This window comes from Mastomys coucha, unplaced genomic scaffold, assembly GCF_008632895.1.
Source record: "Mastomys coucha isolate ucsf_1 unplaced genomic scaffold, UCSF_Mcou_1 pScaffold9, whole genome shotgun sequence".
In the NCBI taxonomy this organism is placed as follows: Eukaryota; Metazoa; Chordata; class Mammalia; order Rodentia; family Muridae; genus Mastomys; species Mastomys coucha.
In genome coordinates, this window is record NW_022196915.1 from 103,015,825 (window position 1) to 103,030,682 (window position 14,858).

Consider the following 14,858-nt stretch of genomic DNA (forward strand, 5'->3'; position numbering starts at 1 on the left):
GCTGGCTCTCCACTCCTACCACTGAACCACGGTCTTTCCAACACCAACACTTTCCAAAATATGCACATTTGTGGGGGTTGGAGGTGTGCACTTGCATGGTAGACAGGTAATGGTAGACTAGCCTCCCAAAGTTGCTTTCCAGAGAGGCTGTCTGATACACAAAGTCCTCTCCCATTGCAATATTGTATGTGGCTCACTGGAGACCCGCTGTGTAACAAAACTTTTCCTGGAGAGATGTTACACTATTCACCCTAGATAAGAAGCCCATGGCACACCAAATTATGGATATCACTAAGTCCAGTTTGGTAAACCATGAGTTTTATTGGGGTTACTTACACAGAAGGGGTATTGTGAGATGTCTTAGTCAGGGTTTCTATTCCTGCACAAAACATCATGACCAAGAAGCAAGTTGGGGAGAAAAGGGTTTATTCAGCTTATACTTCCACATTGCTGTTCATCACCAAAGGAAGTTAGGACAGGAACTCACACAGGGTAGGAACTTCAAGGCAGGTGATGCAGAGGCCATGAAGAGATGTTCCTTATTGGCTTGCTTCTCCTGGCTTGCTCAGCTTGCTTTCTTATAGAACCCAAGACTTCCAGCCCATGGATGGCACCACCCACAAGGGGCCCTCCCACACTTGATCACTAATTGAGAAAATGCCTTACAGTTGGATCTCAGGGAGGCATTTCCTCAAGAATACTCTTTTCTCTGTGATAACTCCAGCTTGTGTCAGGTTGACACACAAAACCAGCCAGTACATGAGGGTTACTTACAGAAGCAGAAATGACACAGAGCTGGATCACCAAGACCCGCCTAAGCATGAGTCACAGCTCACAAAATATGGCAACCTCAAGCTCTCTGCACAGCCTACAGGTTGGAGGGTGTACTGTCCTGCTGTCTCAGATCGAAACCTCTTCCAGACAGTTTAGTTCCAGTGCCTTTCAGGCTGCTGGCTTGATCTTATTTTTGCAGCTTGTCTTGTCTGCCAGTGTCCTTTGTAGCTTAGCTCTTCTTAGAAGGACTCTAGGCAGCTTTATTGCTTACTCTTGGAGGGAGGGGCCTAGGGGATCTAGTCAGTTTCAGGAACTTCCTGAAGCTGTTTTGAGTTGGTTATCTACCTACTTAAAGAGCTTCTCTGAAGGATGAAGTGTTTTAATCTCAAGGGAAACTATTAGGCAATACCCTATAAAAAGGTATAAATAGGGAGAATGAAATCACAAAGAATCCAGAAGTTGTGTGAGTCAGATGAAATGATGTGTGTGCACAATGAAGCTATTCACACTGACACTATCCAGCAAATCCTGAGACTAAGAGCTCTGCCAAGTACATGATGAAGTTCCTGCCTGGTCTCTTCGATGTTCACAGTTTTGCACACAAGATTTAAAGGCTAGTCCTAACCTACCTAAAGCCCCAGGTTTCATCTTTGCTTCTTATTTTATACACATGTATTCAGTCCTTTAGTAGAAACATAGCGAGCAATTTCTTTGTGCCAGCCATAATGCAAGTATTGGCGATACAACAGTGAACAAATGACTGAAGATGTCCTCTTTGTGGTGCTTGTTTTGGTGAGTATAATAAAAATATTGATATTATATTATAAATATTTATAAAATATTTATATTATGTTGTAAATATATATAAAATATTATAATATAAATATTTGTATTATATACTATAATACATATAATGTACTACATTTGAAAGTGAAAATTCTATGAAGAGAAATAAAGTGTGGAAGACAGATAGGGAGTCCTGGGAATCTGGGAGATGTAATTTTCTTTCTTATTTTTTTTTACTAAGGTCTAGTTAATATTTTATTTGTATGGTATCTTTGCCTGCATGTATGTCTATGTACCATGTGTGTGCAATGTCAGCAGAGCCATGAAGAGGGCGACGATTCCCCTGGAACTACAGTTATCTTTGTACAGTTATGTTTGTTAGCCACAATTTGGGCTGTGGGAACTTCTGAGCCATCCCTCCGGCCCCAAGATGCAATTTCTTTTTTAGACAGGTTCTCTCTCTCTCTCTCTCTCTCTCTCTCTCTCTCTCTCTCTCTCTCTCTCTCTCTCTTTGGTTTTTCAAGACAGGGTTTCTCTGTGTAGCCCTGGCTGTCCTGGAACTCACTCTATAGACCAGGCTGGCCTCGAAATCAGAAATCCACCTGCCTCTGCCTCCCAAGTGCTAGGATTAAAGGCATGCGTCACCACTGCCCGGCTGGTTCTCTCTGTTATGTAGCTCTAGCTGTCTTCAAACTAGCCATGTGCATCATGCCAACCTTGAACTGCCAGAGATCCTCCTGCCTCTGCTTCCCGAATTCTGAGATGAGGTGCAAGGGACACCAAGCCTGCTCCAGGATGCTATTTCCAACAGATAGCCAGGAGTCTCTCTGTGAAGATAGGACTCAGATCGGCTGTGACAGGATGAGCCAGACAGAAGGTGAGGAATTCCAACTAGGGGTCAAGGACGAACAGGGACAGATGCTCAGAAAGGTGTGCACGTGTTTGAGCTGCAGCAAGGATGTTAGAGTGTCGAAGAAGGCTTGGCCAATGAGGGCTAAGTAAGGTAGATCAGGCATTGTGAGGATGTGGATGGGTCTAATAAGATAAGAAGCCATGGTTGAAAAAGATGGAGTGTGCAAATAGGGAGAGAAACTTGGGAACCTGTGGCAAACAGAGGCGTCTCCCTAACATGCCCATACCCTGATAGCTAGGTGTGTGACTGTTGTGTTTCATGACAAATGAGGCTTTGCACATGAGGGTAAGGTCGTGATTTCTGAAAAGAGAGAGTGTCCTCAATGGTTAAGATGGATCTACCTGATCGACATACAGGAGCCTTTGAGAGCAGAGCATTCTCTCTGGTTCAGTCAGAGAGATGGAGGAGGAAAAGTCTGAGACAAGAATGAGGAAGTCCAGGAAGCCCAAGCCTTTTTCTGTTGTTGCTTTAGAGGACGGGACCATGAAACAGGGAAATGTAACCTCCAAGAGCTGGAGCCGCTCGGGGCTGACCTCTAGCATGAAAATGAAGCACCCTATCCTGTCACCTCATGGAGCTGGATTCCAGCCGACTTCTGAAGGCATGCCAAAGCACACACCAGAGGTCAGGTGAAAGTTCAGCCTAGCCGAACCCTTGGCTTCACCTTTTGAGACTAAGCAAAGGGCACAACCACACCGTAACTCCTGTTTGAAACCCACACATCTGAGAGCTCAAAATGGGTATCATTTAAGCCACTGCATTTGAAATATTAATCAGTAACAGAACTAATAAAACCACGAAGAGAGAAAGCATAGACAGAGCGAAGGAGATGCTAAAGAGCTGAGTCCTGGTCATCGGGGTATTAGAGCTCACAGAAAGATGAGGCAGTGAAAAAATTAGGAGAAAGCTGTAAGGGCTGAAGGAGTACGGTCAAAGTCAGTGAGGAGCCAGAGAGCACAAGCCTATTATTCATCGGCCTTCCTTCTTGTTTCTTGGCATTCAAGCGCGTGTTACCCAACATCCCTTGTCACTGAGTTGGTGTCTTAGCTAGGGGTATGTGGGAGAGTATAAAGTCTGCCATTTCCAGGCCTGATTCAGAAACACCTGTAGTAATCGCTGGCTCTCATCACCTGCCAGTCATCTGAAGACAAAAGGATTCAGAAAGCCCAAAGTGATGGCCCAGGAACACACCCAAAGTCTAGATTCTGAGCCATTGACTGGGAGGAAACCTAATCTTGTCTTAGACTGGTGAAGGGCAAGAAAATCGAGTACACATGGTGGCTCTGAGATTAGGAGATAATTTGTCATAGTAACTTGGACACTAGCTGATTCCGTTTCGTCTTGCACTGTGTGTTTTTTTTTTTAATGACCTCTTTCTTTCAATTTCTTATTAGCACAACATGATATGCACCAGAAAGGCAAGCTATGAGCTTGGGGGATCCTTAAGTATTTTAAAGACAGTTTTCTGTTAAGTAGATGTTGCATTAGATTAGAGTTGACTAAACAGTGTGTAGGCATGACAAAGAGGAAAGAAGAGGAAACTTGGAAGGACTGCAGTTGGAAGAATTTCCAGTTGTCGTCCGTCCAGAAGATGTCAGGAGGTATTCCTCACAGACAGTGTGAATTATTACTAACACTTGCTGAAGGCCAGAGTCTGATGTAGGCATGGAAGGGAGGAAAGGAGACAGATAAAGCCAAATAAGACACCTCTGCTTGGAGACACACAGAGTGACTCAGTGCAGCCAGGCCAGTGAGGTCAGGAAACCCAACACCAAGCATAATGGACGATGAGGAAGGAAACATTCTAAATATCATCAAAGTCCACGGACGGGACTTTGGAGAAAGGGGCGCTTGCTACATCGCTGAAGGTAGGACATCAGGGTAGGAAAACATCTGCAGAAGAATCACAGCTTAACTCCCTCAAAGAGAGTAGTGTGTGAGGATGAACAGTGGCAAGGATCGGGCAGACACGGAGGAGGCCGTGGACCCAGGGTTGGAAAGATGAAAACATAGGACTCCAGCTGGCTGTCCCCTGCTCTTCCTCGTCCTTATCACACACTCAGACAACTAGAAACGCTAAGATCCCAGCAGAGGTGGGGTCCAGTGTCATAGTCGTGACCTTTTCAGGAAAGTGCAGCAACAGTGGATACACTGAGAAGTCAGAGCGGATGGACAATTCAACGTCAAGCCCCTGAGACGAGATGGCAGAGCCCGAGCATCCAGATGCTGCCCAAATTCAGCTGTACCTGCCAGCAGCAGGAGGTCTTTTCAGTCCCGAAAGCTGAACACAGCCCTGTTAAGTCAGGATGTTCTGCCACATTTCCTTCCACAGCACGAGACACAAAGCAACGGGACTGGGAATGTCTTAAGATCTATTGGGATGGCCAGTGGTCCGTTTTGCCCCATGGCTCTGGCTGCCGTTTTCTGTGCACAGCTGTTCTTTGGTGACTTTTCCAGCCAGTGATGTGTGAGTAGAAGACATGAATAATGCCCTCAGTGGGACTTTTTTTTTTATTAAAGATTTATTTTATGTGTAGAATGTTTCATTGAATATATGTAACTATACTGCGTGTGTACCTGGTGCCTGCATAGGCTAGAAAAGTGGGCTTGATCCCCTAAAATTGGAGCTAAAGACAGTTATGTGAGTCACTATGTGGGTGCTGTGAACCAAACTGGATCCTCTGTAAGAGCAGGGAGTGCTGCTAATCACTAAGCTCTTGCTAAAGCCCCAGGTGAGGAATATTAAAGCTAGCAAATGTCTATTGTGCTGGTGAGCTGAGTTACGAATTATGAAGATCTGTGATTGAAAGTGTGTGGTTTCTAGAAAAACACTTGTTAAATAATGGCAGTAAGCAAATGCAACTTATTTGAAGACGGGGGGGGATAATGAGTGGATTCTTAACTATTTGTGTTGTTTTCTGTAGCTCAGGCTGGCTTACAACTCACTCTACAGCTCAGGTTAGCCTCAAACTCATGGAAGTCCTCCTGCTCAAGCCTCCCATGGCCTAGTATTACAGGCGTGAGGCACCACACACAGAAACCCCTATCACTCTGGATAAAGCTTGCCAAGAGGTTAAGGAAGACAGGACCAGAAAAGGAGAAAGGCAAAATGCTCCCAATGAGGAGGCAGGAAGAACTTGTAATTGTGCCCCCCCTCAAAGCTGTCACCCACCCGTCATGTGCTGTGGGAGGAACACCTGACCTGACTGCTGGACCTAGTGATGAGAAGTGGCAGTGGGTATGGAAAGGTGATGTCAGAGGAGGGTAACCCTCAGAAGAGGATATATAAGAAAGGATGACACAGAAGCAGAGATGGCCAACATGGACGTCTTACAATATGGAAGGCATTTATTGTAGGAAGAGCCTAGAAGTGAGGCAGTAGCTGGAGAAGGGAGCCAGTGAGGTGCTGGGGTTTTGCTCTTCTCTTCATTTTTTTTAAAAGAGGAAATAACTTAAAAAAAAATTGCTTCAGGAAAGGGAGATGGTGCCAGAAGCCATGTCCTTGTGTACGTTGCAGGGCCCATTACTCATCACTTCCTGGGTAACAACTCATCGCAAAGCTCAAAGGCCCTGGGTAAATAGCCAGGAGAGGCAGTCCAACAAGTCTGAGACAGGTCAGTTTTTAGTGATTATTTTTTATTTGTGCATGTGCATGTACATACACGAGGTTGGATGCCTACGGATGCCAGGAGAGAGCATCAGATTTGGAGCTGCAGTCGACACGAGGTTGCAAGCCAACCAGCGTGGGAGCTAGACACTGAAATCCATTCTTCTGCACAAAGCAGAGCAGCAAGCACTGTCAACAGAGCAACAAAGCAGCAAGCACTCTCAACAGAGCAACAAAGCTGCAAGCACTCTCAACAGAGCAACAAAGCAGCAAGCACTCTCAACAGAGCAACAAAGCAGCAAGCACTCTCAACAGAGCAACAAAGCAGCAAGCACTCTCAACAGAGTAACAAAGCAGCAAGCACTCTCAACAGAGCAACAAAGCAGCAAGCACTCTCAACAGAGCAGCAAGCAGCAAGCACTCTCAACAGAGCAACAAAGCAGCAAGCACTCTCAACAGAGCAGCAAGCACTGTTAACAGAGCAGCAAGCAGCAAGCACTCTCAACAGAGTAACAAAGCAGCAAGCACTCTCAACAGAGCAACAAAGCAGCAAGCACTGTCAACCCAATTTTAAATATTTGAGAGACCTCCAGAGTAGGCTAATTTATGTCCTCATCAACAATGTCTAAGCACCCCCCTAATCCTCATCCTCATCACCTAGACATTTGCTTTGTTGATGACTGCCAACCTGATTGGGGTGAGATAGAATCTCATTAAAGAGTCCAAGCCAGCATTTCACAGAGTGACTCGTCCTCAGCATTTACTGCAGTATTACTCACAGTATTAAATTCTGGGATCAGTCTAGGTGTCCATCCATAGCGGAACAGATGAAGAAGATGTGCTTTATATAGTTTCTTTTGCCACCCATAAAGAATGAACTTTATATCTGTCACAGGAAAATAGATGTAATTGGAGATAACCATATCAAGAAATTAAACCAATCACAGGAAGACAAACATATGTTCTCTCATTTGTTTCCTAGATTTTATAGACACATAAAGTCACATATGCTTTGGTGACATCAAAGTATCACAGGGTGACAATGGGGTTAACCTGAGGGCAGTGATTATATAATTATAATCGGAGGAATTATACTCAGAGTGTATTCCATGTGTGCATTAAGATGGTCTTGCGTAACCCTGCAAAATAGTAACGGATTTGAAAACTCACCTTAAAACAACCATTAAGTATTTCCGGATTCTCCAAGCTTACCTCACTGAGCGCCTGTGGCCCAGCGTCTTTCCCAAGCAAGACCTCAGGCCAGATGCTGTTGCCTCAGCGCAGGGAGGGGAGGACTTCCGGGTCAGTCCACTTAGTTGCCTTGGCCAGCTCCTTGTCTTCCAAGTTTCTCCACAGAACCATTCACAAAATGGCAGCTTGGAGGAAGTGCTGGGGAAAGGGAGCTTCGAGGGTCACTATTTTTATAACCTGACCTGGCAGGCCCGGTGTAGCAACCTCTGCTGTCTCTAGACTCAGGAGAGCAGTTCACACAAAGGTGTGATCAGCAGAAAGAGAGGACCTCTGGAAACTGTCTGGGAGGTTTCCTGGGGAGTGTGAGAGGCTGCTCTTATCTTCTCCGAGGAGGAATTGTCTGGTGTTAAAGGAGAAAAGTACCCAAAGCTTAGGTGGAAGGTAGCTGTGTGGTGGAAGGGATGGCAAAGGCTCCCAATAGGGGACATGAGAGTGATATAGGAGCTGGGGCCCTTATTGGTTCTTCAGCACAGCCAGAAGGGATTCCAAGGCCAGCAGGACACAGGCCTCCCTCTCCCTCCCTCTCACCTTAAAGCACTCAAGGCTTTTTATAGGCTTCATTATCACTTCCCTTTGCCTGAAAGGAAAAAAAAAAGTAAGAGTGGTTTGTGGGTCAGTCTAGGGTCATTGCCTAGCACACTCGAGGTCTTGGGCTCAATCCCCAGCACTGGCAGAGAGAGGAAGAAATCAGATGTCTTCAAGGAAGGGCGAGTCAGGGTCTGAGGGCTCCTCATAGCAGCGGGGGATTCACTGGTTCACTCCCCTTTCAAAAGCCACATTAAGACATAAACCATGACTCTGAACATGCAGGCTAAAGGGATCACATTCTATAGAGTTCTCTTCCTCTGGGGAACTCCACCTAATGCAGAAGCATTCACAAAGATTGGAAGCTCCTGGCCCAGAGCACTGCAAACCAGCCGTCAGGCCCGGAGAGCAGCTGTTATTAGATCAAGGCCATCTCCAGGTAGAGATGTGCGCCTTGGGATATGTGTGCCTTGGGATATTGAGACTGTGTCTTCTCCACACCTCCTGTCCATCTCTGCACACCCTACAATCTGTCTACACATACTCCCGACCATCTTAAGAGTCTGAGTCCATATTTTCTCCACAGCTGCTCCTTCATCAACAGAAGTACCTTGTTTCCTACGAACCTCCTCCCAGCCAGCCCTAAACTTCCAGCTAGCCAGTTGCAGCAAAAGGAAGACCTCTAGCTAGGGACTAGAGTGATCTTTAAGTCTATTTAAATGTAATGTAAATCCACCGAGGAATGCAGGTCTGGAGCTAGGTTTGTAAGTAGGTGTCCCAAGTCCATGCCATTTTCTGGGGACCGCTTTCAGGAAAGCCCTGGGCCTTTTGATCTGAGTCCGAGCTTGGTCTCAATTATGCCAAATTTCAGCAGGAACACAGACCTGCCCCTTAGCTAGTGGATTGAATTATGGGAGCTTCAGATAGTGCTTAGTAGAAGAAAAAAGCTGGGCGCCCAGCAGGGAAGCTCATCCCTCCTGCGCATCGGGAGCCGAGGAGGATCTTCTGCAATTCGCTTGCGGTCTGCAGGGTACACCACACCGCTTGTGCCTGACCCTGCAGTCGGAGGACTTGGACTGCTGAAGGCCTAAAGGCCTGCTGAGGTTTGTATCTGGTTTGTTCTGCCAGAGCTGTCCAAGGCCGCACTCAGACTGCCGCTGTCTGACTCTCGGATCTAAGCAGGTGCGGAGGCACTCGAAGCGATCCACCTAAGTCACCAAAAGTGTGTTCGGGAGCGACACGGAGACGTTGAGGCTGGGGGCGGAGAGTCCGGTGAAGCTGCCAAGGCTTGCTCTTGTCTCATAGGTTCCAAAGATCAAGGGGCAGCGACTTCAGGGGGCACACACCAGTTTTTCCTGAGGGAGAAGACGAAGGTTTGGGAGGTGTAATGGTGGGCAATTATCCTCCGTGGTCACTCATGGGTCCACAGACAACGGAAAACGCGCGCCTTGAGGGAACACACCCTGCTCCCTGAGATGCACAGAGTGACGCTTCTACCTGCGCCTTTTCAGGTGACTTTGATGGCTGGAAACCATAGATTGGATGGCTTTGCTCAGCAACTCTTTATTGTAACAAGGGCTCAAAACTTGGGAGAAAGAAAACTGTACCCAAAGATCTGGGACCCAGCGTGCACTGACCCTTGCCACTTGGGGCGCACACGGGTGTGTGCCAAGTGCAGGCGCACAGAGACTCGCTCGAGCTCAGGCGGCCCAGCACTGCGGGAATACGGAATAAGCAAAGTTGCTGCGACTCTGTTCCCTCCTATCTGGCGACGCTTAGCAAGAGGATACACCCTCTCATGTTTATTCACGCTCCTTAACCGGGTTCTCATACATATTCATCAACCGCTCGAACTCCTAACGCAAGTCTAAGATTTGTTTGTTTGTTTGTTTGTTTGTTTATCTATCTATCTTGGGAGAAAACCCAGTTCCTGAAAAGGAAAACCGTCAACCCAGGCTAGAAGCAGAAGGAAACCTTGGTCTGACCCAGCAGTTGGCTTTGATTCCTCACCACCCAGTCTGACCTGGGCTGCCAAGGGGGCTCATCTTAGGAATGTCCTAAGGGTCTAACCCTTAGGAAGGGAAAGTCTGCTCTTTCCTTAAAAACGACGTTCCTTTCAACTTCCTATGAGAATTCCGTTTGTTTGCTTGTTTGTTGCTTGTTTTAAGGACACATACACACAAATTAGACAACTTTCAGGTTGCACAAAATGTGTTTGACTCTGGGTCTGCAGGGGTTAAATCCGTGGACAAGAGAGGCTGTCCAGGTCAGACATTCCACTCTCTAAAGTAATTCCAGTCCTGAGGTGGGGCTTCCAGACACTCTTCACTTCGGAATCCCTTTCCTTCTGCGGATCCCGGTGGACTGCAAATGCTGGCCACCTCCCTCTCCCTCCCTCACCAGCAGGGGCTTCAGTCTTTTGGGTAGAAGGAGGAACCTGGTGGCCGGGGAGGTCGCTGTTTTGCTGATGCCCTCGGGAAAGGCCGCCCGGCCTCGGTTAGGGGGGATCCATTGCTTCCTCTGGTGACCTTGAAGAAGTGTCACTTCCGCTCCTTCCCTTCTTTGTATGGCCCTTGACTTTTCTAGGATGCCCCCTTCCTTCGGTGACACCCTGTACCGACTTGCCCATGCGGTCCTGGAGAAGTTCTGTGCATCTTCTTCCATTCTCTGCAGGGCTTCCCTCGGCCTGGAATCCATCTCTGCAAAGTGAGACCACCTAGGCGAAAGTTCAAGCAGCCCGATTAAAAAAAAAGAATAAAAGCCTTAACAAAAATTCATTTGAACGTGAGAGCACTAGGACAGCTCCGGCACAAATGTTTTAGCGCAGAATTCTTCATCCCTACGGAGTCTAACTCTAACCTTGGCTTCTAGGATGCCCGGCGTAGATCTCCAATCTGGTGGAAACTAAGTGTGGGTTTGCATGCCTTAAGTTCACCCTCCAGTGATGTAAAAACAAAAGCTGGGCCACACTCCAAATCTCTCTCTCCTTCCCTTCCCTCTTCCTCGCCCACCTCCCAGCCTCCACGTGTGTTGTCTGAGTAAACGAGCTTTAGGAGATAAACTATCCACAAAGCTGAAGAGGAAAGTGCTGAAGGCTCCCAGAACTCCAGTTAGCCTGCGGAGGATTATGGGAAGACAAGCTGGGCTCCCAGGGGCTCCCATCTAGGGAGGGCTGACTCTATAGGAAGCTTACTCCTTCCGCCTTGAGGTATCCAGAGCCTTTTCAAAGGCTGGTTGAATTTTTTCTTTACTCTCTACTTGATGAAAAAGTGACCCAGGCAGAGACAATCAATCTGAAAAGCTTCACTAGGTCTCTGTTACCCTAGACAGAGCTTCTCCTTTCGGGATTTACGCTTTCTGCAAATGGCTAATTACCTTGGGGCGACCCTGAATTCAAATGGTGGGGGGGCGGTGGTTGAGGGAGAAGTTGCTTAGGAAAGTGTGTGAGGACATGAGATTAACAATTCAGGAATCTCTTTCAGTGAAGCGCCTTGCAATTTCCCTAAAGAAATCTGGTTTTACTAGTCCATCTCACTAGACTTCTTCGCCTGGAGGCTAGGAATGAGTATTAGGCCGCGTGCCTGCAAGCCCTTGGCTAATAGGATGATAAACGCATCTGAGAGGAGTAGAGAGGCGTTTGTAGTTCCCACCTAAACTTCGGTTTGTCGAAAAGTCCCTAGATAACCCCTCCCTGAGTGAAACCAGGAGCTCAAAGGAGGTAGAAATCAGGTGCAGACATCTTTGGAAGGAATTAAAAGGCCATGCCTGATTCTAATTTTCTCTCGAGTCAACTGTGAGTGGAATGCTGGGTAGCAGCAGTGGGGTGGGGGTGGGGCAAGGCGTGCATGGAGAGGGCAGCACGGAGGGGCGTACCTGAGCACCTCATCTACGGGTCGTCCCCCTTCCCGCTTGCAGGAGGTCTCTGAAGGCCAAGCAGCCACATTGAGGACTTCCTAAACGCAGTCCAACAGCCCCTGCCCACCCACCCCACGCCCACCGCTCGAAGCTTAAGATTTAGTTCAACCAAGAGACTCTCTTCCCTACAGGCGCTTCCGCGTAGATCCTCACAAAATCTCCAGAGATCTGGGAATCTGTGTGTTCTGGGAAGAGTCAAAAGCTAGAAGACTCAGGTAGCATTTTTAACTGAACAAGGCTTTCCCACCACTTGCAGTATTTTAAGGGTGGGAGTGCTGGCTTTGAGAGCCACAGGCTCTCGAGTTTGTTTTTGTTTTTTTTTTAATTGTGAAGTTTCACTGCCTGTCGCCAAAGGGGTCTTGGGTATGCTTCCTAGTTCACAGGACGCATCAGCTGGGTACTCTGTAAGGGCATTATTTCATGAAGTGAAGGGCCCTGAAGGCGCTACTGCAAAGTTAGACCGCAGGATAGTCCAGCAGCCAGCAAGCCTGGGGATGAAGCATCGGAAAGAAAATATTTCATATCTTAGCAGCAAGGGCTCCTATGGATGCCTTCCGGGCAGGGAACACAAGAGTAGTGTGGCATGCAGCCTTCAGCTAGCAATTCAACCAGGATGAATTCCGTCCTTCCCTCCCTCCACATTCAGACTAGGATTGCTAGAAGCCAGCGGAAGGTGTGTGTGCTGGGGCAGGAATGAGGCCATCTTTAAAAAATGCTTAGTAGCTAAAGGGGTGATGAGTGCTTTTCCTCACAGAGCGGCCTTGCTCCTTCCTCTTCATCTTCTGCTTTAGCAGTGAGGATGGGCAAGCAACGAGGAGGAGGAGGAGGAGGAGGAGGAGGAGGAGGAGGAGGAGGGGAGAAGAAGAAGGAGGAGGAGGAGGAGGAGGAGGAGGAGAAGAAGAAGAAGAAGAAGAAGAAGAAGAAGAAGAAGAAGAAGAAGAAGAAGAAGAAGAGAGAAGATAGAGAGTGTGTGAGAGAGTGATGGCTCCCGTTAATACTTCCTTCTCTCTTTCTGCCCTTGTCCTCATAATTTTAAAACCTACCTCTTTTTCAGTGGCCCAAGTAAGCTAAGGACCAAATCTTTAGCAAGGTGGACCTCTTCCTCACAAACAAGAGTTGGGACATTGAAAGGTGACATTGTCCTGAGATGGCTCTTAGCACCTTCTTCCTACTTCCATGAGGGGCCTGGTCTACCCCACCCCTACCCACCTCCTGCCAAATTCATTCATTCATTCATTCATTCATTCATTTCACATTAGGTTTCTTTTTCCACTGAGCTCACCTATCATGTGCCAGGCACTCCAGAACAGAGTATACGACTCCAGAACACAGAGTAAATGGAAATGAAGCCCTTCCCTTGGAAGGCAGGATTGGTTTCCAGGAATGCTTTAAGAGGAGACTGTGCCTCAGCATCTGCAGACTCACTGCGGCACAGATCCCAAAGGGAAGGCAAATGGACACACGGAAACATAACTTTTGGATAACTTTTACTTCTCCTTTCCCTTTTCCTTTCTTCGAGTAGCAAAGGGCCATTAATTAGAAGAATAATTACTGCTACCCTATATTATCCGAACCTGTTCAATTTCTATCTGCAGCAGACAATGCTAATCATGGCAATTATTGTTTCTGTAAACACCCCAAGGCTCATTCTTCCCCCACAGTGTGTGTGTGTGTTTAAAGAATATATATAAAAAGTTCCCCCACTCATTTACATAGCTTCATCCTTACCTTTTCCCATTCATCCTTAGCAAAAAGCATATCTATTCAAAGCCCTTGCAAAAAGCATATCCATTCAAAGGGCATTTAGTCCATTTCTTTCTTGGCGGGTAAACCTATTCATCAATTGTTCTGCCTTGTAGATTGCATTCGAATGCTAATCTAGCGTGTTAAATATCTTTTTGTTCCCCTTTCACCGCTTTGTCATTCAGTTTATCCAGTTTTGGTCACCCATTTTATTTATTTATGCGCCTGCTCCTATTCAGGGGCTCATGTATTTTTTATTATGTTGTTTCACTGTCACGCAGTGTCAACTTAGTCTATTCAATGGGGGCTACTTGAAGGCCGGAGGGACAAAGCCAGTACACATTGCACCGCTATTCATTCCGGCCAGCTGGATCGGCTGAAAAAAAAACCTTGTGAAAAGAAACGCCTCACAATGGACACAGAAAAAGTGCACAATGCTAACAGTTTTCCAAATACCAGCGATTGGTTTCTTCACAATGAGGAGAAAGCCGTCGCTTTTTCTTAGCTCCACTTCAACAAACAACACTTTCACAAAACCTCCCAACCCCGCGTTTTGTTCCTGGACAAAACCTCCTCGACTGTCTAAACGCTCCCACTGAAGGACAAAAAAAGAAAGAAAGAAAGGAAGGATAAAAAAGGCTCTTTTCACCATTTTCCTTTTTTTTTCCTGAAAGAGAAAAAAAAAGGAAAAAAAGGAGGAGATTGTCAGTGAATTAATAATATCAGTCTTTTAAAAGAAGAGGGTTGACCTTTGAGATGCACTGGACTGAGGGAGAAAGAACAGGGGAGAGATTAATAAAGTTTGGATGGTGCTCTCTGCCTCCGCTGGGCTGCGAGAAAGGCGCAGCCGCTCTGGGCGGGCGGGCGCGACTCTGGGACTAGCGGGGAGGACCCGGCCCGCAGCGCCAGGCTAGCCGCGCTCTGATTGGCTGGCGGACAGGTCCCCTCTCCACCCCGGGAAGTCCCGGCTTCTTCTGCTCCGTAGCAGAGACACCCGCAGCCTGGGCAAGACCGGGAGATAGACACTGTTGGAGTCTGGTTGGGGAGAGGTGGGACTGCCCAAGGGAGTAGCCGCAAGGGGCTCCATCTCGGCTTCCCCGGAGGCTAGGGAGGTAGCTAAGATCTAAGGGCCGGCAGCGGAATTCCCAGCACAAGGCCGTATCGCTCAAACACGTCAATTCCACCTGTTTGCTCAAAAATCAAAAGCAGCATTCTCAGTCCTTCTGAAATTAGGCTTGCATGAGTTTTTTTTTAGGGGACCGTGACTACCAAAGAAATGTCGTGTTTTAAAACAAACAAACAAAAACGCTGAAAATTGCAAGGACATCATGAGTCAAGGGTAGG